At 39.2% G+C, this 24,041-nt stretch overlaps 1 protein-coding gene across 1 annotated transcript in view; it reads right to left on the bottom strand.

The window, feature by feature from the left end:
- Positions 1-20,190, bottom strand: part of SERTAD2 (SERTA domain containing 2) — a 114,789-nt gene extending 94,599 nt beyond the window's left edge. The window contains exon 1 of the mRNA XM_045979637.1: positions 19,513-20,190. The gene's annotated coding sequence lies outside the window, so the exon portion shown is untranslated. The remainder of the gene's footprint in view (positions 1-19,512) is intronic.
- Between the last annotated feature and the right edge of the window lie 3,851 nt (positions 20,191-24,041).

The raw sequence follows: 24,041 nt of genomic DNA, 5'->3' as shown, positions 1-24,041 counted from the left end.
AGCTGTTATTGACTCCTTATTCTTTGTCCGAGATACAGGAGTCACTTGTTTTCTTCATAAAAGCAGATTTTATGTACTTCCTCTCTATTCCTTCAACTTGCTACAATTTTAAAAGCTGGCAGTATCATCTTTTAAAGGCAAGACTATTTTTTTCCCATTTGATGAGATAAAATGCAAAATCAACAGCTCTTTTGGTTCGTTTTAAGTTATACAATAAAGTACACTTCCTTCACCCCAAATGCACTTTTTTCCCCTGGGGTATATTTTAGTCAGCTACTGGATAGATGCTAGCTTCTTGAGGTTGCCAACACAGTTAACTTCTGATTATCACAGCTTCACTTAAAATTCATTTTTGAGTGCCTACTGTATTCCAAAGTGCAGTGTTAGATAGCAGCTTTCAAAAATTTGTATTTGCCTTTTTTAATACATAGCGTTTTAGCCATTTTTCTCTCAGGACTAAGCTACAATCAACATCAATTGGCTTTCCCTAAACATACACCTCAGAATCAGGGAAGCTGACTCAAGGTGGGGCGGTCCACAGAGAAGTTAAGGTACAAGTAATTTCTTGTGGATAGTCTACACATATTTAAACACCCTCCCTACCTATTCTTACTGTCACCCTGAAAAACCAACTCAGAGTCACAAACAGAAAAACCAAGGGTTATCTATGAACCTAAAGTATTCCTAGGCCATATATGCAACTATAAATCATGGAAGGTAAAATTCTTCTTCACTTTTTTGCAACTGCCTGAAAATACACTAGAAGTAGGCACGTGAGAAAGACAATTATTGTACATAACACGTAAATTACATTTTTACCAGTGGCTCAACTCCTCTCCTTCCCAATAAAAATCTGACTTCTAACTAATAGAACAATTCTTTCATGGTGGTTTTGTCTCTTCCAGTTAACAACACAAAAGAACTGTAATCATTCATTCTCTCAATTTTATGTCGCTTTCAGAGGCCAAATGAAAAACAGGATCATCTTGTTAGTAAATCTTTCCAATTACACTGGGGAGTATAGACTTACATGAGATTTTTTTCAAAAGGCTCTCTCTCTGAGAGAAGGGAGTAGGTTACCTTAGTGTCAAAGAGTCCCCAAATGCATCAAGACTGTATCTGATTTTAATGCACAGATGTCTTGACTGGGGGGAAAAAAAAATCTCATAAATCATCATCTCCACACATTTTAGAAGGGAGAGGAAGTAACAGAATAGAACAGTTAACAATTACTAAAGAACTTACTTAAAATAGTGGAAAGAGAGACAAAACCATGTTTGGAAGGCCTGAATATCACTTCCACCACTTGTTCACGGTTTAATTCTCTGGACTTTTCAGTTAGCTCATTTCTAAAACAGGACTAAGTCCAGTTCTCCGGCTCACCACACAGGTTTTTTCGTTAGGATTCTGTGTGCAAATTCAAGGATAAATACCTTACACACTGTTTCAAAGGGCTATCCAGTATTCCTGACATTAACAAATTTCCCTGCATTGCGTTTACTCCAGTGTGGCTAAAGGTGACCAAAGCCAGGGACAGGCCTTCAACAGTTCTGCCAGCTGAGAATCTCTAAAGTGGGTCCACTATCACCGCTGCACGGGGTGACGTCAGGCTGTTGTTTACAGGAGAAGAAAGGCTGCCAATTTCCACTGAGCAGAAGACCGCAGTGGCCAGCCTCCTTCAGCTGCTTGCGAGCAAGAATGGACTCTTTATGTGTGGCATGTGTGTACATGCAACAGTTCACGTGGGGGTGGGGGGAGACACACCAAGACACGGAAACTGCTTTTTATATGTGCGCCAGCACACACTGTGGGTCTTGGATTTTCACTAAGACGACGAAGCAAAATTGATCAAAATGCAACTTTCACTTTTGTCACTCTGAAGGAAAAAAATGTCTCTCCCAGAAACTTCATTTGATTTTTGTAAGGTATTTTTAAAGCAGAACCATCAATTCTTCCAATTTAACAGACTCAAGTGCAACAAACATTCACTAACAGAAAGAATTATGGAAGATATATTTCAAAGCACAAAAGACATTTAGATTGCAGTAAGGAAGTTTTATAGGAACGGCTTCATTTTTGCAATGGCTGGAGTTGCTTCCTCCTATAAGTTCAGGAAGTACTCACTCAAGTATTAACATACACCAACTGAATCCACTTTGGGGAGATATTTTGTCAAGTTTATTACTATAAAGGAAAAAAAAAAGTCTGGCTTATTAACATATGCCCATTCATAAAATTTCCTGGCAGAAAGCAACCTTATATTAAATCAAATTTAGAAAGGCAAAAGAAAATAGGGACTGCATTCATTATATTCTTTCTTCAACTATCCATCACCTTCTGGGATAGCAGTCAAATCAGGGATAATATGGCAACAGATCATGTTTATAACTGGCACTGAAACTTTACTTCAGACAATAAATCTCGTGTATATCTTAACATTTGAACACTGAAGAAGAGACATGGGAAATATTTTTGGTACCTGAAAATGTATTTTCTTTGGTTCTGCTGTTAGTATAGCTGAAAAGAAGAGAAACTACGGTTCAGTAACGAATGAAGTCGAGGATGCATTCTGAGTTCTGTTCTTGGCTCTGCTACTGATTATCGTATAATACTGGGTCAAATACCTAGCCAAAGCGAGCCTCAGTCTCAGTATCTGAGCAATGGGGATGATAATAGCAAATATTCATTTCCAATTTTAGGAAAACATAAGAGAAAAGAAGTTACCTTGTGAAAGTCTTGTGTAACGTTACAATACACAACAGGAACTGGAAAATAATAGAAACACGGTCTGGGAATCCAGCCTGATATTGGCCAACTCCTTTGAGAGCTGGGGAGGAAAACATGCTAAACAAGTAGGAAGTGTTATTAGCACTTCTTTCATTTTATAGTTAGACATAACAGTAGCATGAAAAATATGGCACCAGTTCAACTTTTTCAGGGCCAGTTCCAGCAAGTAACATTGGCCACATATTCTTAAACACACCAAGAAAACTGAAAGGCCATCCTTGGTCTCCTTCTTAACATGGAATGATTTTTTTAAAACGGGGGGGGGGGGGGGTGGTAACAGAAAAATCTGCAGAAAAATATGGAAGTAGGTTTAGATTATACTTGAAAATGTCTGTCACCGGCTTCATTCCTTCATGTGGTAAAGAATACCTGAACACACAAGTCAATGATGGTGTGAAACAATGATAAAATGGTGGCACACAGGAACATTAATAGTCTGACAGCCACAGGTGTTTTACAATTACCAGTATTTTAGTGGCTGAACAGAGCAGTGATTACAGCAGAGATTCACACATCCTGAACCAGTACAGAGTTCATGGACTTTATTTTTTAAAAGAAATAAAACTGCACAGAAAATAGTGCAGTCCATTGATAAGGCAACCAGCAAGAAGAATAGTGAGAGAAACCAAACTGATAGTCATCCTCATACCTAATGTTTTCCCCTACCCAACTAACTTAAAACCTTAAAATCAACTATTCGGGATTTTATTTTTGTTGTCTGGCCCTGTCAAATAGACAGGATCACGAAAAAGCACACTGAAAAAGTGAGGGCATACGAAGAGTAGACAGTTACAACTGGACTGACCAAGTGCCTGAGTGCCCTCTCGACACGTCCTGCTCTGACTGCTACACTCCAGCATACCAAAACATCATCCGCTTGTGGGACACTATTTAGAAAAGTCGTAACATATGTGCTTGCTGTACATCTGCTTCACAAACTGCCTCATTGGGAGGACAAAGGGGTCCAAGGACTCACTACACTAATGCTCACAGGTGACTACTGAGTCATTTCAACTTCAAAGACACACCTAATAAAAGAAAACTCAGCTCCATCTCATAACTGACAGAACAGGGCAGAACTTCTCTTTGCCCAGAATTTCTCAAAAAAAAAAAAAAAAAAAGAATTTCTCACTAGTCATAAACATGTCTCTTTTCTTCTCATCACATAACGGTGCACTGAGTTTGTACTAATACCTACATCTAATATTCAAAAGTTAAGGAATAAATATTCCAAAGTGCATCTCATCTTATATTCCTCAGGTAAGAAGGAGGAATACTGCTAGCTGAATGTCAACCACTTGGACCAAAAATCAAATGGAAGGCTTTCAAAAAGAGTTATTCTCACCCCAACTATGGCTACAAGTGTACAAATGGCTATTAGAAGAAGAAGCAGAATAAGCAAACGAAAGGCTTCCACTTATTTTAGGAAATGGCAAATACAATTTAAAAAAAAACACCTTCTTATTCATCAATTATTCAAAAATAAAAGTCACAGTTTCTGCAAAGGAAGTGAAACTTAGGTCACCAGAACAGTTGCCAGAGGCCATATGAAATGATTAATAGATCACACAGATGAACAAAAAGTAGTGGCAACGAGCACCTTTCCTCCATCACCCCCAACATTGATTCTTTGCCCATCTCCCTGTCTAGTCATCACATGAGAGCAAAACATTAATTTAAAAAAAAAAAAAAAAAAAGAAGGGTGCCTGGGTGGCTCAGTGGGTTAAGCCTCTGCCTTCGGCTCAGGTCATGATCTCTGGGTCCTGGGATTGAGCCCTGCATCGGGCTCTCTGCTCAGCGGGGAGCCTGCTTCCCTCTCTCTCTGCCTGCCTCTGCCTACTTGTGATCTCTGTCAAATAAATAAATAAAATCTTTTTAAAAATTAATAAATTTAAAAATTAAAAAATAAAAAGATTGGTCAAATGCCTTTACATCTCTATTGGTGATCCTAAATTAGCCCAAATAGAAGATGCTTCAGTTGTCATCATATTGCTCTTACTGTGCATAAGTACTTCAAAGAACAAACCCAAAAATTCACAGCCCATGTCCACGCAGCGCACTCACCACTTGGTAGTCACTATGTTAGCGATAACATGTGACAGGAGCCGCAGTGTGACTTGACCATGTCAAGAAGACAGGAGCGTCCCTGTACTACAAGGTTTTCATGCTCAGTTGGGAGAAAGACAGGCTGCACCACCAGGAGAGTCCATGACTTGGTTCATAATAAATCCAAATGTATGGCTAATAACAGACAAATTTTCTGACAATCAAGTTTTCCAACCATAACACAATTCCAATACTCTCAAATGATCCTTTGCTTTTGTCCAGCTATAATTTTTTTAAATCACCTCTCAAAACTCAAGTTGACCATAAATATCCCCAAACACTTCATGACCTGGTCACATAGCATATAAGTTAAAGATGTATAAACTGAATGGCACAATGCTCATTGTGGCAGAATGGACTGAAAGCCCTAAAATTTTCCACAGCAATAGGTCTTCCAGAAATAATAACAAAAATGATTCTCCAAGTATAATCTCTTTTTCCAAATAATTTCTAAAAGCCACGGTAAATATATTATTCTTAGCTGGTCAAAAATCTTTCATTGATCATGCTGTGATTTTCAAAATAAGAACTGCATACGAAAAGTGAGAACAATAAATGACCTGAAACAAAAGCAGTTTGCCCTTAGAATCTGTTCCATACAACTTTAGAGCCCGCACATAAGAAGCCCCAAGACAGAATACAGAAATGATAGAATCGAGAAAGAAACAAAGACAAAGCTCTAGCAATTACTCTATCATTAAAGTCCTCGGTAAAAAGAGGCAATTAACGCACTGCTCCCCAACCCACTATCACTTAGATTTTTGCTCCGTTCTCTCAAGAAGCACAGTTGAAACATTTCTCAGTAGGGAGTTATAAAAGTTGAGTCAATCCCAACTGTTTAGCCTTGATTGGTTTTTACGTGCCTGATTGAGTGTCTGAAGACAGTAATACATGCTGATCCAACTACTAATTCCAGCAATTAGTATGGCCAACTGTATAGCTATGAACAAATGTTTCCTACGCATGTCTCTTCATATTATGGCAAAGCCAGCCTTATTCTAGTTAGGAAATTAAATTTTAGTTTGAGCTTTTGGATCTCGATCTTTGCTTTCTTTTCATTTCTTTTTTTAACACTGAGTAGTGGAAATAAAAATAAAACTGGGTATTAGACGGGAAACAACAGCCATTTCACTTTTCATTTTAGCCTCTAAGCTACTGGTAGCAAACCTTAACTAAACAGTAAAAGCATTTGTTACACAGCAAAGGGAATCCTGTCCACAAGACTTTCCGGCAAGGTACTAAAATTAAAAATCTGCCCAAACTAAACCAAGTTTCTTAAGTTACAATCATATGTCATCCTTTTTTAAAGTAACCAGCAGCAGTCTGAGGAAATGCAATAGAAATCTCAAACTTTTTTCCCAAAACTCTAGCACTTTTAACTAAAGTTATAGCCACAGTATCCCTCATCTGACTTCTTTAACAAAATTATAATTCATTTCAGAGTTCTGCTTTGATGGTGCTGCTTCATAATTAAACATTTATAGAACCTTCATTTGAGATGTATAAAAGCATCAACACACACTCAAGTAGTTCCTTTAAAAAATATCCCTCTGGGGGTGCCTGTTAGGCATCCGACTCTTGGTTTTCACTCAGGTCCTGACCTAGGGTCATGGGCTTGAGCCCCACATTGGGTGCACACTCAGCGTGGAGTCTACTTGGAGTTCTCTTTCCCCTCCCTCTGCCCCTCCTGCCCTCACACGTGTGCTCTCCTTCTCTCTCTCTCTCTCTCTGAAATAAATACATCAATCAATCAATCAATCAAAATAGAAAATATCCCTCTAGCTGAAATGATTCATGCCAGCAGAAGTTTGAATTATGGAGGGAACCATTCAAAATCTGACCATTTTCAGCATTCACAGAGCCTACCAAAGCAACAGATACCTCATCAACAAAATTAAAGACAAAGTAAAAAAACTGTAACAGAAAAAAGATAAGCCAAGGTTCAGCATCTTCCAGGTTGGGAGAGAGACACTGGACTTGTCAGTTCAATTTTCTCGCCATGGAGGTTAGCAGGAATTCAATATTTTACTTGAGGGGTCAAGAAGGAGCAATAGCTTCCCTTTAAGAGTGATCCCATCATTTAGGAAGGAAATTCAAAAACAAGGTGATGATCTTTCCATGTGACTGGGTTGTAATAATTTTGCAGAATTTCACAGGTGTTTCAGAAGTGCCTTAGAGATTCCATAGGGAGAAAAATATGACAATCCTTCTCTATGTATTTTGAAAAGGGCATGCCTGAACAAAGACCCTCCAGTGTTCACACATACTGGAAAACAAGATTTTGGAAGATGACTTTCTCGGGTGAAAGAAGGTTCAAGACCAGACAATCAAAAAAAAAAAAAAAAAAAAAGAGAGAGAGAGAAAGAATTGCTGGTAAACAAGACACAATTCTTTTTAGAAAGTAGGCTCTGAAGAAGTCAGAGTAGCTAAACTATGATGATAAGCCTAGATTTTCCCAATGTATCAAAGATCTTGTCTATCCCGGACAAATAAAATACTATATTTCAAATACAGCATTTTATTTTGCTGACTATGGTGCATTTATTTTAATAAAAGGGGAAAATCTATCTCAACCATTTTGTTTTATGGATAGCGACATTAAAGAGATTTCTGCTCACATTTGATCTGGATCTTGATAAATATGTACTACCATTGACAGTTTCCCTTCCCTGGTGCCGCAGTAATATAAAGTGAAGCTAAAATATATAAGAAAAAATAAGATGGGCCAAAAGAGGTTAATGGAGGTATCTGACCAATCTGCAAAGTTCACATAAAATGTTCTACCTTATATACTGAGGTGAGAAGATACACAAGAGACCAGTTAAGGGAGAGTCACTTATAATGTGTTTACTATAATCACAGAAGTAGACCTCATTGTTCCTATTTTACAGAAAAGAAAACTGAGGCTTGGAGGAGTAATGAACATTGTTAGTGGTATACCCATAGTCCAGTCCTCCCTCCTTCTCCCTAAGGAAACCCCAATCCAAGTCACTGGTCTAGAAGTGAGCAGAGATGTCCAATCAGACGGAAAGACTGACAGTCCACACCTGTGGGGGCATTTCTGACTTCCTCTGAATCCCATAATGTATGGAGGTGAACCAGCTTGAGGAAGGATCCCAAAGCAGAAGTTGGAAGTGGTAAGGAGTCTGGCATAGCGGGAAGATGCTGTAAGAACCTAAACCACAGGGGCGCCTGGGTGGCTCAGTGGGTTGAGGCCTCTGCCTTCGGCTCAGATCGTGGTCTCAGGGTCCTGGAACGAGCCCCACTTCGGGCTCTCTGCTTGGAGGGGAGCCTGCTTCCTCCTCTCTCTCTGCCTGCTTGTGATCTCTGTCAAATAAATAAGTAAAATCTTTAAAAAAAAAAAAAAAAAGAACCTAAACCACAGAACTGACCAACCCCAGAGCCTGTCCCACCTCTGGATTTCTTGTGAAATAATAAATATCCTGATCACGCCAGTGAGCTTGAAGGTGGCTTCTGACAGCGTTCTAACTGATACAAAAATGTTATTTCTCCAAGGTCATCAGCAGTAAGTGGCCAAGCGAGTGTCTGAACCAACATCGTTCTGGCTTGAAACTAGGCTTTTTCCACTAAACCTCACTGTGGCATGAACTCTGGTAAGTGTTTTTTCTCATGACATGATCATGCAATGTGAGAGCTGAGAAGGATCTTACCTCACCATTCATTAGGAAAATGCATTTATCTCATCAAAACATTTTAAGCAAACACAGAGGAAAAACATATCCCTAGCAAGAATTCACAGAATTTCATATTCTGAAGAACTTCTCCTTTCATATGCATTTAATTTTTAGGAGAATACGAATTCATATGCCTTTAATAAATGGAATTTTAATAAATGCTCTTAAAGAGCATTCTCAGTTATTATTAATTTTCTTAGGTGCGATAATGGTATTGTGGTTATGTAGGAGAATGTCTTTATTCCCAGGAGATGCATACTGAAACATTTAATGGTAAAGAGTCATGACGTCTAAAACCTATTTTCACATGGTACGATAAAGTATATATGTAGAGAAAAAAGAGAGAGTGAGCCATAAAGCAAATACAGCAAAAGATTAATAATTACTGAGTCTAGATGGAATATGGGTGTTTGTTGACTTATTCTTCCAAGTTCTCTATGTCTGAAAGTTTTGCAGTAGAAAGTTTGCGTGTGGGGGAATGTGGTATGGGAAATAGAGTGCATGTACACCAGAATAATCTGGGGACTTAAAAAATACTTAAATGAGGGCCTCACCCCAGCATTGTGGCCTGGGCAAAGGTAATCCTAATGTATATCATTGGCTTCGTAGAAAGAGCCTGAACTTCGAATTCACAACTCTGATAGCCCCAATCCTGTAAAGACAACTTTAAAATTTTTTCTAGATTTTTTTTTTTAAGATTTTATTTATTTATTTGTCAGAGAGAGAGCAGCAGCACAGAGAGCTGCAGGCAGAACAGGCAGAGCAGGCAGAGGGAGAAGCAGGCTCCCCACTGAGGAGGGAGCCCCATGTGGGAGCCCCAGGATCCTGGGATCATGACCTGAGCCAAAGGCAGACACTTAACCAACTGAGCCACCCAGGCGCCCCACCATTTAACCTCTTTTAAGGAAAAGAAGGTCTTACCAAACTCATGTTCTTTATTCTATGCCAAAGATGAGTCATAATCTGTTAAACTATAAGGAAAGGAGGATTTCTTGAAAAATACACAACTCCAATTCTCTAAATTCAAATGTGTGCAATTTACTTAAAGATACTCCAGTGAGCCTTACATATAGAGAAAAGCTCTCTAAGGTCCCATATCTAAATTTCAGCTGGCGCATAGGTCTCCTTAGTTCTATTTGTCTTTCTTAAAATATATGTGTCTGGGGTATGGGATAGAGGTGAATAAAAGGTAGATTAAAGAGAGAAATAAAAAACAAATGACAAACTTTAAAAATATATTTCTTATAATAGGGATTTTATCTTAAAATATACCTTATGACTTAAGTGGCTTTTTAAAAAGTTTTATTGATATACAATAAATGCACAGATGTAAAATGTATAATCTGATAAGTTGTGACATATGTATATGTTCCTGAAACCATCACAGCAATCAAGATAATGAATATAACCATCTTCGGCAGCCCTTTTAATCAAATAGATGTGGGATGGTTCTTGCCGAGATACAGTCTTCAGGAAAAGAAATTCTTTTTTTCTTCAAATATTGTATTTATTTTTATTTGTCAGAGAGAGCACAAGCAGGGGGAGCAGCAGGCAGAGGGAGAAGTAGACTCCCTGCTCAGCCTATGTGGGGCTCAATCCCAGGGTCCTGGGATCATGACCTGAGACGAAGGCAGATGCTTAACTGACTGAGCCACATGGGTGTCTCCAGGAAAAGAAACTCTTGATGGAAATTGTTCCTTAAAAAAAAAACAACAATAACAACAATAAAGAAATCTATACAGAAGTGTCCAAATACTTTCATCAACAGATAAAATAGACATTGATGCTTTGGATTTTTTCCCCTCTAATTTAAATCTAAGAAACAAGCATTTGATGTGTTATTCTATCTTAGATTCATGTCCAAGTAAACAAACAAATGTACTCTAAAAACAAAGAGATTCTTCATATTTTCAAATATCCAGGGAAATGAAAACAAAAGCCACAGGCACACAGCATTATGTTTGAGAATTTAAATATACATATTGAGAATTTTGACTAATTCTGAAGCAAAACAATTTAGAAAGATTACATCTACATATTACAGCAATACATACAGACTTCCTAAATTTGACATTTAAGCCCAGAACATGCCGATCTCACAGGCAGGGCTGCTCCAGGCAAAACTAAGGAAGAGCGCATCTCCAGTAATGGCCAAAGCCTCAGTCCACCCTTCTTTCCTCCCCTCTCCGTGTTTCTTCCACTTTTCAGGAAACTCCCCTGGTATATACGGTCCTCATTAATATATCAGTCTTCCCAAATCTATGGAAGATTTTTGGCCTCAAGAACCTAAACCATATCCACAGTGTCTATATATATATATATATATATATATATATATATATATATTCCATTCTCGAGCACAGTTTCTGCTTCCTACAGGCACTCCTAGTGAATGAAAGCAATGGCTAGGATGTGGGCTCCATTCCCTCTCCTTTCCCTTTCTTGCTGAGCAGCTGCAATAGCTAGAAAGGGGACTGCACTGTCCTTAGGGGCTTAAGGCAGAAAGAAAGCCTGCTAACCGTCCTGCCCCAACTGAACAGGAAAGATGGAGTCCCATGAAGGCCAGCCAGGGCCTCCAGAAGGCAAGTCCTGTGGACCTAGGACTCAGCTTACTATTGCAGCCCTCAGGAGATTTCCCATCAACCAAAACCCCATATCGCCTAATACAAGGGAGTTAATGTTCATGTGGAGATCTTTTTGTCTCCACAAACGGACTGTGAACACCATTATGAACAGGTGCCACGTCTTATTGGTCTCTGATACTCCCAAAGCACTTGGGACGTGTTATCAAATATTTATGAATAAAAATTTTTTAATAATTATATCATATTATATCATATCATATCATATTATATCATATCATGCTATTTGTACTGCAAAAACACTTAGATATATCTACTTTAATGTCTGAGGTAGAAGTGTACACTAAGGGTTTTATTTGTTTAAGAAATTACATGGTTTGATTTTTTGTGGGTTTTTTTTAAGATTCTATTTATTTATTTGACAGACAGAAATCACAAGTAGGCAGAGAGGCAGGCAGAGAGAGAGGAAGGGAAGCAGGCTCCCTGCTGAGCAGAGAGCCTGATGCGGGGCTCGATCCCAGGACCCTGGGATCATGACCTGAGCTGAAGGCAGAGGCTTAACCCACTGAGCCACCCAGGCGCCCCAAGAAATTACATGGTTTTGACAATCACAGAAACGAAAAATTAGTTCTTTACATACACTAGACAGAGCAAACTGAAGATTTTCTTGTTAATTGTGCAATATAGCTAAGATGACTCCATTTCCATTGTGCAATTTTCAGCGTTACACATTTTTTTCAGGCTCTGTCACAAAGAAAACAAAGCAAAGGAAGAAAACATCTTTACAAGTGTAAGAAGGGGCGCCTGGGTGGTTTAGTCAGTTTACCATCTGCCTTCAGCTCAGGTCAAGATCTGGGGCGCTGGGATTAAGCCCTACATAGGGCTTCCTGTTTCGCAAGGAGACTGTTTCTTCCTCTCCCTCTGCCCCTCCCCTCTGCTCATGCGGGCCCTCCCTCTCTCTCAAATAAATAAATAAATCTTTAAAATAAATAAATAAAAGTGTAAAGAAAACCAAGGAGAAATTTCAAACCCTAACCAGTCATAGGTTTCCCAGGGTTCATAAATGAGGATGATTTCAGGACTTCTAGTGGAAACACCTAGCAACATTATAGGTGTTTAATATTTCAACTCAAACACAAATGATAATTGTCCATTTAAATGGAGTTTTGTTTTAGGAGTTGGGATTCCTTTTACACCAAGTTGAAGGACATAAAATCCACACGAAGAAATCTTCCCTTTTTTTTAGAATATTACACAATGTTTAGTTATGACTACTCCATATAGTAAATAATAAGCTCTATACACACCACAGTGGTTTGGAATGTAATTTCTACAAGGGCAGGAATATTTGTCTCTTTTCTCCACTGCTGTAATATATGTGCCTAGTAAGAACAGCTGGTACATAGTAAGTGTTCAGTAAATATCTGTTGAATAAACTGAATAAATTAATGAATGGAGACAAGGAATGGGATAAAGTGTTCCCCAAAAAAAAAAAAAAAAAGGCAAAGAAAAGAAAAAGAATAAAAGGTCAAACTTTTCTAAGAGGCATAAGTTTCACAAAGTACAATTTCTGGAAAAAAAATCTCTTATTTAATCAACTCTAAAATGCAGTTTATCTAATCTTATATTTGAATTGTTAAAATTAAAAAGTAACAATGGACAGTTATCTAACTCAAAAGGAGGAGTCATTTTGTTTAATCAGACTGAAAGGTTTTCTAGTACTGATGTCTGAATAATGTCAGATATTTAGGGAAACTATTAAACATTCTCTCCAAATCAATGGATTCGGGTCCTTAGGAAACTTTCTACTCAAAGGATTTTTATGTAAATCTCTTTTGTTTAAAAATCCATATTCATTTTCATACCCTTTGATTTTCTGGGTGAAAAGAACCCTTAAAATCAAAACAAAAGTTAACTCAAAGGGATACATTTCATTTGAGTTGAAGCCATGGAAGACAATAAAGCTGATGGTTACTTCACCAGGAACCATTAATCATTCAACAATGGTGAACCCTGGAAAACCTCACAGTGGACATGGTCTGATGTTCTGTCTGGTTTTAAGGAATTAACAACAAAACAAAACAAAACAAAACAAAGGAGCTGCTCTTCCCGTCTAACGTGATGTTCTCAGGCCAGCCACCCCCAGCGTGGTCAGGTGGCGATGGTCATTGCTGAGACAGTTCCAGAGCTCGCCAGCACCCCTGGATGCGGAGCAAAAGGAGGACAACAAAGCTGGGATGCTGGAGATGTTTCAAGGTAATGTGCACAGAAAAAATGCTGTGGGTTTTCCCCAATAAAAGAGATTAAAAGAAAGAGCAGTAAATAATAAATATGTCAGAGTTCTCCCTTTTCGCCACCTCATATAAGCTAAAACTTGGTTGCAGGTTTACAAAATAGCCCCTGAAGTTTTGTGTAGATAAGATGATCAGAGAGTTCGTCTGTTAAGATAAAGCAAAGCAAATTTTCTATACAGAAGATTTTATATTTTTCTTCAGTTTCATAAAAGCAGAATTAACTAAATGAAGATCCTTATTTCATACCTTATATAGAGGCAAAGGCAAAAAAGAGCTTAAGAAAAAACCTGCTGTGATTGAGAGAAAAGAAACCAATGCAAAAAGAAGATGGGCGCAAATAAGAAAGATGCTGCATTAAAAGAAAGACAAACTCCTGGAAACACTAAGAAAACTGAAAACAATGGTAGGACAAAAGGACGTGGATTGTGAAAAACAGATCAAATTTAAATACAGGATGGACTGTTTTGATCCTTTTACTTAATATGTTAAAAGTAAACATTCACTACTATAGAGTTATACATACCACCACACGAAATTATAAACATCAATGTAGACTTTAAGTTCAAAAGGTAAGAAGAAATCTGATCATTCCAAGTTTCTATCAGTTGGAAACTGAACAATAAGAACAAAAGGACAATATATTTTTAAAAGTTGCTTTCTGCTTAGCAACCTTGCATTTGAAGATCACTCTTCCCTATACTTAATATTAAATGGGATAAATATTTCTCATATGTCCCACTTATCTTAATAGGTTTTACTCTGAGTACATTGGAATTTCATTTCCACTTAAAAAAAGCAAGTAACATTATGAGGTTGTGAAAACTCTCCTCTAACAACCAGAGAGAGGAAAAGCTAAATACAAAGAAACTTACATAATGTGCTAACTCTGGGCTTTCGACTTTTAAAGACAGCTAAATCACTTTCAGGGACAAAAGGGGAAAAAAAAAACTAGTTGCTTAACACACAGCCTTTCTACATGTGTCTTCACTCCCCTTCCTAAATAAAAGATTAGCTGGAATAAATAAAAACCTCCAAGCCACTAAACATATTCTGAAATGCGCACATTTCACTGCATTCGAAGTACAAAATAAATGAGCATAAGGAGAGGTCCTACAGCCAAATAATCCTTTTGAAATTTAAAAGTGAATAATGTGATTAATTTTTCTCTTTGAATATACTTCTAATGGATTCTGATATATCGAACATTTTTTTCCTGCAATGCATAAGCAGGTTTTACAAGCTTTAACTTAATAAAATGAGTTATCTCCTCAATACATACTTTGTTCTTCAACATCAACATCTGCTATAACTCAGGATATACCAAAACTCAGTATTAACATTAAAATCTCATTCAATTAAACCAAAGCTCCTTGTCTTTTTAAAAGGTACCTTATATATTCTTGTGAACACACCAGTAAGAAGTCTCTTCAAATATGGAGTTAAAAGGAAAAATGCCCTTCAGACAAAAGATCTAAAAGGTTACGATTTTTAAAGAATGATAAAAATCCATTTCTAAATGCTAATGTTTATTTTGTATTTGCTTGCATTTTGTCCTACTCCAATGCTTTTAAAAAGCACTTACAACCCCTACAACGTCCTCTCAGAGTGAGGGCAGTGTAACTGCCTTCCCTCTTCCCACTGAAAGGACAAGAACATGGAGAGCAGTGGAAGTGAAGTGTAAGGTTCAAGGTCACGTGCCAATCAGTAGCACTGCTCAGTCTAGAACGCCATGGACCTCAATTCTAAGTTTGTCAGTAGATAATGCATCTATTATTTTCCTCTTCTTTTGATCACTAACAGATTACACATTTACCCGTTTTCTTAAAGTTAGAAGACAAGGATATAAATCATAAGTCCTAGACGTTATTTCTATCCCTCTCTCCTCTTCTTTCCACAGTTCATCAGAAACATTGCTTTTTTAAAAGTTGGAGATATCATATACATCTGTAAAATGTCAATAAATACTCCAATGCCTTCACAAAAATGTCAAGAGAAAGAGATATGAGCTACAGAAACGTCATGTTAAAATGTGTCAAGTGAAAAATAAGCAACTTTCCATCTCACAGAACAGACACTGAAGTGTAGTTTCTAAGTCCATAAGTTAACATTTTTAAGTTTCATTTGATTTTGGCTGCTTTAAAAGTGCAGGGATAAAAAAAGGGCAAGTTGGGGTGCCTGGGTGGCTCAGTGGGTTAAAGCCTCTGCCTTCAGCTCAGGTCAGGATCCCGGGGTCCTGGGATCAAGCCCCGCACCGGGCTCTCTGCTCAGAAATGAGCCTGCTTCCCCCATCTCTCTCTCTGCCAGCCTCTCTGCCTACTTGTGATCTCTGTCAAATAAATAAATAAAAATCTTAAAAAAAAAAAAAAGGGCAAGTTTACTGAATTAATTGTTTTAGTCATAAAAATTCAATATATTCAACTAAATTGGGTAACTGATGATTCAGTTAAACAAAGGATTATGTATACAAAAACATCCACAGTGTAGTAGATAGTTCACATATTTGAAAACTTTTAACAATGTTATGAAACACTGTACACTCCTGAGCAGATCAGTATTCAGGTTTCTTTGCTGAGGATATCTCTTTCATGAAAGCCATTTCTTGCATTTTATCATTTCAGAGGGCACAGTAATTAAACTGCATTTTATTGACAAGTAAAACAGAATGATTCTATAAATGAAGCAGCTGGTAGGCCCCATCAATTTTGCTTATTTTAAAAAAATATATTCCCTAACTGTGTAATGCCTATTAAGTATGCAGTTAAGTTTAAAGTTTAAATGTTTTACTCACTAATTACATATACCTCCTTTATGATTCCTATTACACAATTTACTGTTTCAAAAGTTATTTATTTAAAGATTTTATTTATTTATTTGAGAGACAGAGAGAGAGAAAGCAGGAGCAGTGAGGAGGAACAGAGGCAGAGGGAAAGGGAGAAGCAGACTCCCCACTTAGCAGGGAGCCCTAACACAGGGCTCCATCCTAGGACCCTGGGATCACGACCTGAGCCAAAGGCAGACGCTCAACCAACTGAGCCGCCCAGGTGCCCCAAAAGTTAGTTATTTAAAGACTGCTCAAGAAAAAGAGTTTCACTCTTGAATGGAAAGAGAAAGATTTGATCCTTAAGGAAATGATGCTGCTTTATTTTCACAGTGTGAGTGTGATAAATTCTCTTTATTATTATTAATTCTGAAGTCAATAACAAGATCATATCATCATTTGGGACATTCAAAATAGAATTTGTATAATTCATATTAATTATAACATCCAACTTAGTGACAGAAAGTTTGGGAGACACAAAGTCTTACAATAAAACATGGACATGTCAGATAACAAAGAAAGATATTCAATATGCACTTTTTAGACTACTTTAAGTTTAATTTTCAAAATGAAAATATGTTCTTACTAAAACATAAGTTATACTGTAATTCCCCTCCTTTATTCTATTTACAAAAATAGTAATTGAGAATATAAAAATTCAATTCTGCAATACAAATAATAGTATTCTCCACACTATCACTACCACTTATGTCACTCAACCACTCATAAACAACTTGAGAATAACAGTATTTAACTTATTATACAGAATTCATTAAGCTTCTTTATGTGCCCAGCACTCTGCTAGGCACTAGAGATTAAATTACAGATGAAACACTATTCTTTTTTTTTTTTTAAGATTTTATTTATTTATTTGACAGAGAGAGAGATCACAAGTAGGCAGAGAGGCAGGCAGAGAGAGAGGAGGAAGCAGGCTCCCTGCTGAGCAGAGAGCCCGATGCGGAGCTCCATCCCAGGACCCTGAGATCATGACCTGAGCCGAAGGCAGCGGCTTAATCCACTGAGCCACCCAGGCGCCCCTGAAACACTATTCTTACCCTCAAAGAGCTTTCTGTTTAGTAGAGGAGAAAATCACAGTTAACAGCAAACGTGTGATAAGTACCATTATAATAGAGGTATATACATTCTGTTATGCAAATTTAAATGAAAGAGGGACCGACTCAACTCATCCAATGACTAAATTTCAGAGAGACTCACATAAACTCCAGTTTAAAAGTATAAATCTAACAAAACATCATGCATAATGATAAGAATTCTGCTTATTTCATTGACAGCAATAAATCTTTATCTTAACCAAAAATTTACTTCTAAAAAAATATAGCCAACCACGTTTCAAGATATGCAAGGAACAACAGAGAATTAAATTCAAAAAGATGTACCAAACACTAATCAAGATCTTTGCATATATTAACTCATTCTAACCTCACAATAACCGTCTGAAGCAAATGCTCCTATTATACCCATTTTACAGATGAGCAATCTTTCAAGTTAACTTGACCAAGGTCACAAAGAGAACAAGAGGAAACTCTGGGACTTGAACCTAAAGAGTCTAGTTCTGAAGGCCACACTTATAATCACTACATGAGATATTCTCTCTGCAGATGGTGATGATGATGGGACAGCTAACACCCAATAATCTGTGACATGCACTCTCTTATTTACCTTTATAACAACCCTTTGAGGAAAAGTCATCCTCACCACTTGAAGGAGAAAACCAGCACAGGCCAGGGTTGAAACTTGCCCAAGGTCAGATAGCCATCAAGGGTAGGTGGCAAGATTCAAACTAGGCAGCAGGGCTCCACTGTACTATAAGGCCTCTCATTGATTCAGTCTTAGATTCATGAAAAAGGCCACAAGAAAAAATGTATTAAACAATTCCAAAAGGCTCTGTATAAGTCTTCCTGAAAACACTTTGCAAGGTTTTGGGGCTTATGACAAGCATTTCCTTACGATAGCATTTACATTTGAGTCAACATTACTACTTTGGGTTGATCATAAACACATTTCTGCTCTTTAAAAAGAAATCTTTCTGTAGAAACTTGGCAGATTTCAGAACAGGAACAGTCTATTCTTTAAAATTAAATTTAGTAACAACTTATTCTGGTTAGTCTGAAAGAGAAGGAGAGAATGAACTACTAAGAGGCCTTTCCTGTACTTTAATATTTCAAAACATGTTTGGTTTGGCCTAATTTGAATCTTGTGGACAACTAGACCAGAACTTGATTCAAAAAGAGTACTACCATTTTTAATAGGCTGAATTCTCACAAGTGACCTCAGAAGCCAATTCAGAGTAACTGTTTCTCATAATTTCTCCTTTTATCTCAAATTAAATATTAAAGATGCATAAGGCAAATATTAAAGATCCATATATTCTCATAAAGCATATATGGGCAGCAGATACGTGTACCTTTGAGTCACCCAACACCAAGAAACCAAATCAAATTTTACAAAATTCTGTAACATGACATTGCTTAAGAGCAATGAAGTATACAAAAAATGGATATCAAAAGAAAAAAATCCATATTTATCCTTAACACATCCCACTGTGCCCAGGGACTGAGAGATAAAAAATTCTGTGTGGTAATGCCTCGCTTGAAAAGAGGTGAGATAAAGATGAAGTGCCAAGCTGGATTTCCATCTTACCTTGCTTTCCTCCAACAGGTTCAAAGACTTCATAGTCTTTAACACTGCATTCATTTTTTTTTTCCAAAAGGGAACCCATAAAACTATTTTAAAATAAAAATACTAAGCCATGCCACTAGGCAACCTGTCTTCCCTTGCTCTAATCCCCACACATTCAAATTAGAAATATCTTTTGCTTTGCCTTTATTAAATAAAAGTTTAACTTTGATTTAGAGTAAAATGTACCCATTAGACGTTTTGCACTTTTTGCAGGTCATAGAGTCTATTAGATCCCATCGCTGACTATTACCGCTCACTTAGCATCCTAAAAACAGAAAACATGCCAATACCGCTCATTTTATAAGCGTTATAATGCCCCGATGGTGGAAGTCTGGCAATACCTAGAAATACAGCAAAGCTGGTGAATAAGGAGTCGAGGGGCGGAGGGAAGAGAGAGCAAGGGAGGGAGGCAGTCGCCACCTCAAATCCACGCCGGACCAGGAACCTCCTGCCACAACGTGACCCCTGCCCTCCCCAAAGTGGACCAGCTACATTTTTCCAGATCCCCCCAAAACCAAGACAGTACTCACCCTTCTGCGAAGAAGTCGGCACCGGGTCCAGCTCCGAGACGGGTCCGGGTGGCAGCGAGGGAGGGGATGTCTGGGCTGTGGGCGGGGGGTGTCGGTGCGTCACTCGAGTGCAGGACGGTGAGTTCGAGGGGTGGGAGCGGAGAGGAGCAAGGCAATCAAGTCACCGCCGAAAAAGGAGGAGAGGAAACGGGGGTGGGGGTGGAGTGCCCCTTCCCTAAAATAAACCAACCTACCCCTGCGACCCCCTGCCCCAGGGAGGGAAAATAAATCAGGGGAAATAATAGACTGACAAATCTCTAAAACGACGAGGAGCGAGGAACAGACTTTAATTTAAAGGGGGGAAATTGAGCGAGGGCTGGAGGGGAGATAGAGAGAAGTGGCTCTGGATCTATCCCATGCCTTTGCAGTCCCCAAGCAGAGGAGGCTGGCAGAGGGGAAGTTGCCGCGGCTCCTGAGGAGAGGGAGGAGGAGGAGGAGGAGGAGGTTACACCGTAACAAGTACAGACAGACAGCCATGGATCAGAGGGGCGCTGCGAGCAGGGGCGGCCGCGGCGGGGCGAGCGGCGGCGGCGGCAGCACCCCCTGCTCGGCTCGCTCAAGACATTTAATTGGATTGATGGGTTGTGCAGTGACTCACAGACTTTACAGAGTCGTACAGCAGTCCCCGCCCAGCTGGACAGGGGAGATGCGGCGGGGACGGGCGGGGAAAGGGGGCCGAGGAAGAGCCGGGAGGGGAGGAGGCGACTGAGAGGGCGAGGCGTTGGGGGGGCGGGGAGCGGAGCGGAGCGAGGGGCGAATGGCGAATCCCGCCGCTCCGACGGGCGTGGGCGTCGGCCAATCACAGCGCGGTTCCATAGGCGGCTGGCTTCGCCCCTGGCCCAATGAGTCTTCTAAGGACACTGCCGCGAACGGGGCGGGGGAAGTGGAGTGGGGGGTGGGGAGAGGTGGGTGGACGTTGAAGTGGGGGGTGGAGGGAAAGATGAGGCGCCGGAGACCGGCGGAGTCACTCTGCCCTCCTAGCGCCAGAAGTGCGCTTTCCGCCAATCCGAAGACTGTGTGGGGGTGATGGACGCAAGCGTATGACCAATGAGGAGGAGAAGGTGCCGCCCCGAGCCGGAGGGGAAGGAGTGGGCGGGCCAACGCCTTCCCCTCCCGCCCGCCCGGTTCGGGTCAGTCACGCAAATAACAGAGTGAGGGCTGGGGCCGCGCGGGGGAAGGGGGATGGCGGAGGGGCAGCGCTGCTGGCGGCGTGACAGCGATAGGGACTGGCTGTGCTGCCGACTCCGCACCCGCAGGAGGAGGCGGCGGCGGAGGCTGGCTCCTTACTCAGCTTGCAGGCTGCTGCTGCTCTGCCTGTGCCTTGCGCTGCTGGGGTGCCCCTGCGGCCAAACCCCACTCCCGAGGGGCAACCAAATTTGAAGTGAATCGGATCCAAACTTTGCCCCATATCCCTGAAGTGCCCACTCTGAGAGACTCCTTGTGACGTCCTGCTATGCCCTGGGATCTGAGGAAGCTGGAAACCAAGAGACCCGAGGCTTGGCAATGGCATTACCCTCTTTGCTTGCCTCTTTTCTGGGGAAGTCAGGGTAGGGTGTGGACAGGTTGCAACAGCTCCCGATTACATACCATTTCTTTATTGAGCTTCTGGAAAAGGCACTTCTTAACCTGGCAGGAACCAAGCTGTATGGGCTTTGCTTTTTAAATATGTGTATGTGCCTTACCTTTCCTAGCGCACTACTCTTTCTCCCACTTCTCTGCCCACCCTCCTTACTTGGTACCCTGATGGCGATGCTAGGGAGCGCTCACTGCTAGATCTTCTCACTGCTCATTCCCAGGAGTTATGGCTTTTTCCCCATTTCTTGCCTACTGTCCAGTTAATTATTTTACAGACCTTAACAATTTCCATGCACTTATACTTGGAAGTAACTTTAATTACCAGTAAACCTGACTAAAGATGCTCACAAAAGCAAAGACACTGGCAAAAACCCACTTTCTTTCCTACAAGGTGCATTTCAGGGCACTATATGAAATTTACAGTTGCTTCCTACCAAGAAACAAGGAAAAGCAAATTATTTTATTTATTTACTTGACTACTCTTGAGAGAGATCACGAGTAGACAGAGAGGCAGACAGAGAAAGCAGGGGGAAGCAGGCGCCCCACCGAGCAGAGAGCCTGATGCGTGGCTCTATTCCAGACCCTGAGATCATGACCTGAGCTGAAGGCGGATGCTTTAACCTACTGAGCCACCCAGGCACCCCTTTAGTTCATTTTTATCTTGTTTTCCTTTTCCTTACTTATTTTACTTTCTAATCTGTTATGATTTAGAGTCACATGTATAATTTTTAAAACCTAAAATAAAAAGTATATGAGCAGGGATGCCTGGGTGGCTCAGTTGGTTAAGTGCATGCCTTCAGCTCAGGTCATGATCCCAGAGTCCTGGGATCGAATCCCGTGATGGGCTCCTTGCTCAGTGGGGAGCCTGCTTCTCTCCTTCTGCCTTCCACTCTGCCTGCTTGTGCTCTCTCCTCCCGCTGTCAAATGGATAAATAAAAATCTTTTTTAAAACAGTATATGAGCAATATGTGATTATAAACTATATCCCTTTTACTGCTATTTAGATATTTATATGATTATAGCTGATCTCAATTAGGTTATAAGCTAGTTATCAATTAGTTTGAATATATACTACCCACATGGATCAGGAAGCTAAAGCACATCCCTTACTGAGAATAGAGAATTCAAGCCAGGACTCATAGAATTCCCAAAGATAGAGACTAGACAAGCATGAGTTTACATTCCAAATTACAAAACGAAGAAAAAAAGCCAGCACAAGCAAAAGGAAGCAGAAACAGAAAAAAAAGGAAACTAGCAGAATTAGATTCTAAATCTGAAAAGGATAGTTAAGAAAAATATAGGCCCATTTCACTCATGAATGTACAAAAATTCTAAATAAAATATTAGCTAACTAAGTCCAAAATGCCTATTCCAGTGAACAAAAAAACTTTGAGCCTCATTTTCCTCTCTTTAGTTTAGACATCTTTCTAGCTTCCTATCTAGCCATCTATCATGAAAATATAATAAATCAAGTTGGGTTTATTCTAGAAACTCAAGCATGAATTAACATCAGAAAAACCTATTGGTAATTTATCCCAAAAAGACTAAGAGAGAAAAAAATATTTGAGAAAGTGCACCACTTATTAATAATAAGAACTTCTAGAAAATTAGGAATAGAAAGAAATTTACTTAACTTTATGAAGGACCAAAGCATACAGCAAACTATTACCTAATAGATTTACTTAAAACACATTCCATTTAAGTGTGGGATCAAGACAAAATTGCCACGACTATTTAACATGATACTGAAAGTCCCAGCTAACAGGATAAGGTTTGTAAAAGGAAGAAGAAATTAAATAGAAGAATCCAAAGGAAAGGCATAAAACAGATTGTTTGTAGTAACTAGATCAACCATATAAAATACCCAATAGAAACAAGCTATTAGAAATAATCAGAAATCAGCAAGGTGACAGAGACGCTTTTCTCCCTTTCTTCCATTGTACTACACTTTTTTTTAGCACAACACGTGGCCAACCAAAACAAAGACATCATTTGCCAGCATCCTTTATAGGTAAGCAGTGCCATGTTTCAGGTAATAAGTTAAAATTGGCATAGGTACACAAATCCTAGAAGGGAGAAGTTATGCCTTATCCTTTTATCTACCGCATCCTTTTTTCTACCATCTGAAATGAAGACATTATGGCTGGAGCTTAAGCAGTTATCTTAGCCCATGAGGTGACCTGGGGTATAGAAGCCACACACAGTGGAGCAACAAGACAGGAGGCATGTGCTATACCAGCACTAGCCTTAAAATATCTACTTCAAGTCTTCTTGAACTTCCTGAATAAACTTCTAAATATGCTACTGCTGTTTTAGCTTATGTGCATATGTGTGTATGTGTGTTGTGATGTTACTTATAGCCAAACCCCATCCTAACTGATAGAGCAAGATCCCCAAATACAAAATCAACGCAGGAAAACCAAAAGTATTCCTATACACTAGTACTAATAAACTAGAAGGAAGATACTATTTACAAAAGCAGCAAATCTAGCAGTTAACCTAAAAAAGAATGCACAAAACCTTTATGGAAAATGATGTTAACTCTGTTAATAAACTTCAAAGAAGACCTAAATAGGGTTATGGATAATGTTTGTGGACAGGATAATGACATTATTAAGATATAAGTGATCCCAAAATTCATAAACTGAATGCAAATTATTCAAACCTGTAGCAGGATTTGAGGGATTTAAACATTTTAAAATGCATATGGAAGAATAAATTCCATATAATCTTGTCATTTTTTAAAAAGAAAATCAGGGGAAATGTATCCTCCCATATAGTAAGACATATTCTAAGTGATAATAACACACATGTAGAAGAGTGGAACAGAATAGGGAACTCAGAAACAAACCAATTGCCTACAAGAATTTGGTATGTGCTAATGGTGACATCACAAATCTATGAGGAAATCATAT

Source organism: Meles meles, chromosome 15, assembly GCF_922984935.1.
Source record: "Meles meles chromosome 15, mMelMel3.1 paternal haplotype, whole genome shotgun sequence".
Classification (NCBI taxonomy): Eukaryota; Metazoa; Chordata; class Mammalia; order Carnivora; family Mustelidae; genus Meles; species Meles meles.
This window is presented reverse-complemented; position numbering and strand designations above follow the sequence as displayed.